Source organism: Heterodontus francisci, chromosome 2 (genome assembly GCF_036365525.1).
Source record: "Heterodontus francisci isolate sHetFra1 chromosome 2, sHetFra1.hap1, whole genome shotgun sequence".
Taxonomy (NCBI): Eukaryota; Metazoa; Chordata; class Chondrichthyes; order Heterodontiformes; family Heterodontidae; genus Heterodontus; species Heterodontus francisci.
In genome coordinates this window covers 153877904-153882361 of record NC_090372.1, presented here as the reverse complement: position 1 = coordinate 153882361, position 4458 = coordinate 153877904, and positions in this window count along the sequence as shown.

Below are 4458 nucleotides of genomic sequence, written 5' to 3'. Positions count from 1 at the left end.
GTGCTGAGCCAAGCTGACACAGTATTGGCCGTTACTACTGGCCTTGTGATGGGCATTACTACACAGTGCAAAGATTAACTTATAGGAAACATTTCATTACAAGCCTTACTGGGAAAAAAGCAGTTAAATAGAATTAAAGTGGATAGCACCTGTTCAAAAACTAGCACTAGGATATGTGCAATGGGCTGACAGGCTTCCTTCTGTGTGTTAATTTCTACCAGAGAACACGAGCTAATTATAGCCAGCCTGCATAGATTTCTAAAAGGCTTAAGCCAATCCTATATAATTTTTTGAAGATTGATAATAGAATGTAGTTTATATGGATTTTCAAAAGGCATTTAATAAGATATCACATAAGAGACCCATGACGAAGTTAATGGGAAAAGGAATTAAAGGTAAAGTGGCAGATGGATAGAGAGATGTTAGGAAGGCAAAAGTAAAAAGGTAGGGGTAAAAGAAAATGTTTTTTTAAACTCAGTTTGTTTCTCTTGAGTTTCAAAGGTTTTGGGGTGATCCAATCAAGGCATTTAAAATAATAGAGGGATTTGATAGGGTAGACACAGATACTCTCCACTTGCCTGGATGGGTGCAGCTCCGACAACACTCAAGAAGCTCGACACCATCCAGGATAAATCAGCCCGCTTGATTGACACCCCATCCACAAACATTCATTCCCTCCACCACCGACGCACAGTGGCAGCAGTGTGTACCATCTACAAGATGCAACTAGAATGTCAGCCTAGATTGTTTGCTCAAATTCTGGAGTAAGCCTAGAACCCATTGGCTTCTTACTTAGTGCAGCAACGCACCAAGGCTCCTTAGACAGCACCTCCCAAACCCACGACCTCTACCACCTAGAAGGACAAGGGCAGCAAATGCATGGGAACACCACTACCTGCAAATTCCCCTCCAAGTCACACACTATCCTGATTTGTAACTATATTGCCGTTCCTTCACTGTCGCTGGGTCAAAATCCTGGAACTCCCTTCCCAATAGCACTTTGGGTGTACCTACCTCCCATGGACTGCAGCGGTTCAAGAAGGCAGCTCACCACAACCTTCTCAAGGGCAATTAGGGATGGGCAATAAATGCTGGCCAAGCCAGTGACGCCCACATCCCATGAATGAAAAAAACCCAAAAAAAACTATTTCCTCTGGCGAGGGAATCCAGAATAAGGCGGGGGGGGGGGGGGGGAAATCAATCTTCAAATTAAAGCTAGACCACCAAGGAGCGAAATCAGGAAACACTGGAGCTGAGGTACAGATTGCCATAATCTAATTGAATGGTGGAACAGACTCAAGGGTCCATTCCTGTACCTATGGAAAAATATGTTAAGTGGTGTTCCACAGGGGTTTGGGCTATTCTTACTATGTACAAAAATGACCTGGACCGAGGAATTGAAGAAACACTGGCCTGAAATTTCCTGCAACAAAATCTGTAATGTGCACTGTAAGTTTAGCCATCAAGTGTGCAGATTGGCAACTTCCTCTGTATTTTCCTGAATTTCTAATAGAATATCCGCAACAAGCATGCAGTGAATCAGAAGTAAAGGGCCATTTTTACCATTGATTCAACGATTATATTAAACAGGGTGACAATGTGAAGACGTAAAACTGGCTTTCATGTGAAGCCGAAGCATGGCACTTATCAAAAATGCTTCTCCCACGAGGCCCAGCCCATTCTGGGTGGAATTGGGTAGCTTCCTTCCAGTTAGACCACATTTTTAAAGTGTTATGAATTTAATAATTTGAAGATTCCATGGGTTCGCTGAGCATATTTTCTGTTTGCAGATCTGCCCATGTGCAAGCTAATGTAATGATTTGTTATAATTGCGCGAGTAAACAATGAGCAATAAATCATGCCACTGATAGGCCACCAGCACCATTATTTTTAAGCATTATCGGCATGAAAACTGGTGATAATCCTGTAAAACTGCTATTGTTCATAAAGGGGGTGGAACTACGACAATTACATTCCAATTGTTTTTGTTGAGAGGTAAAGACCAATCAACACAAAAATACCGGGAAAATATGCATGCCAATAGTGTAAGCCACTTAGTCCATGACTTTTTTTTTTGCAATATTCAGGATACCGACAATATAAATGCAACATTATAATGTCGGACGTCCCCAGGAAAATCTGGGCCACTATCAGAATTTCTGTTGACACCAAATTATCTGATATGGCAAATTGTGACAAAGATTTTGAAATCCTGCAGCAGGACATAGAAATGATACCAGGATGGACAGACAGATGGCAGATATATGTCATTATAGAAAATATGAAATAATATATACTGGAAGAATAAAGGAAGGGAAATACACCCTAAATGGTAAGATATTAAGTGGAGTAGAGGAGCAGAGCAACTTCAGTGTTCAGATACACGAGTCATTAAAGGCAGCAGTTACTCTATAACTTTGAGAAGGATCATCTAGACTGAGCTGAGTAGGCACTGTTCTCACTAAAACCTTCTGATAACACTAGAATGTAGGGGTTCATTTTGAGTTCCGGTTTTGCAGTATTCAAGGATTAATCCTTTGTTATACGAACTGTCTGTACTATGGTTTTTTGCCAACTTTCCCACAATTACACAAGCACTCCAGCAAATAAAAAAATCAAAATGTGGCATTTATAATATTTCAAACAATTCACAACATAAAGGAGTGAGTCTCCCCACTTTGTCACTTTCTAGGAAAAAGAAGTTGATTGGCAATTATTGACAATTATCATGCAGTTAAAAGGGTACTTATGCTATTAATTACTAGACTCACTTTACTGTGGCAAATTTAATGTGCAGTGTGCAAATACAATTACTTCATGAAAAGTATGGGGAGGTTAAAGATGAGATACCTTTTCTCAAATCTAACAGCAGAATGGCACAAATGGGCCAGCAACTTGTGATGATTTGCCATTCATGGGGTATCCTCTTCCTTACCACAAGTTGTTCGCTGTGTTACGGATAGGTGGTAAGGGGTGTTGGGGGTTCTCACTGTTCACCTCCCAACTGACCACAATCATGTTTTGTTTAAAGAGATGAGTTAGCCTCTGAGTTTTTACTCGCCAAATAAACCGACAGTGACAGGTTTTCTTGTAGGTTTAAAACAGAAGATTAACTATTTATTGAACAATATTCATTCCCCAAAACGTTCGCAACACCACTCATACATTCATTCTCACATGCACTCTCAAGGGAAGAAAGATAGAAGGTAAAGGGCAAGAGTTCAAGGTGTGGTAGGTGTTTGTGGTTTATAGTAAACCTGTTGAATCTTCTAAGTAGAACAGTCTCTTTTAAAGGTTCATGCCTGGGTTGTTTGTAGTCTTGAATTTGTTGAGGTGTTGTAGATTTCTGGTGGTTAAGACTTCAGATTGGAGGTGGCGGTCACTTTCAGTTCTCTGCTGCACCAGGTTGAAGTGTAGAATCAGCAGCAGGGTTTCTTCTTGTTTAGGCTGGACTCCTTCTGTGAAGTTGTTGTTCTCTCTCTCCAGAGTGTTACCTTTTAAGGTCAAAAATCCATCAAATTAGAGTCTCATACCTGACATGTGGTCTTCTCCCCTGGTGTGACCACACAATGGACCAGGATGTGGAATCCATGACCATCCATTAATGTCTGGATGAGTAGAATCCTGTTATGATGTGGCTACTTCATACCTTCTTTGTTTCAGAAAAACCCATTCAATTCAGGAATGTCTCTTGTTGGTTTCAGGATAGGTGTAATTGACACCTCTTAGTCTGGAATGTATCCCTTTCTCCTTTCGAAACAATGAGGCAATGTTCTAATACACAGGCCAGGTCGTCTGACCTTTGGCAGCCATCTTTTACAGCATTGTCCACTTTTTTTGAAAGGTAAGGTCAATTTTAAAGAGTCCAGCTTGAATAAAGTTCATATCTTAAAAGTAGGAATATATGTCTTGAGCATGACAGCTGAGTTGTGCATTGATGTCATTCATGTGCCTTTTAAAAATCAAAATCTAGACCATTATACATCCTTACCCTAATGCTCCCTCCAAGTTCTATTCTATATGAGTAGTGATTTGTCAGTTGAGGGGGAAAGTGGTCTGTATTAATGAGCAGTACATATTCCTGGATAACAAAAACAGAATGTGCTGGAAATGCTCAGCAAGTCTGGCAGCATCTGTGGAGACAGAAACAGAGTTAAAGGTTCAGATCGATTCTTGGCGTTGACCTGCAGGCATGAGATGTCATAGGGTTCAGACATTGCTGAGATGTTATAGGGCTACAACAATCCGATTGTCGCCACTGTGTTTCCTTAATAGATATGATAGTGTGACTAATGTTGAATAACGTACACAGTGTATTTGTAAGATACAAAAAAGTTACTTGGAATTCAGATGGCGCACTTAAACACATAACGGATACAGTAAGGCGCTACTACAAGCAGTTAACAAAAGATAATCTTACACTTTGAGTAAGCTTTCTCCTCTTCACTATGGAAGGGC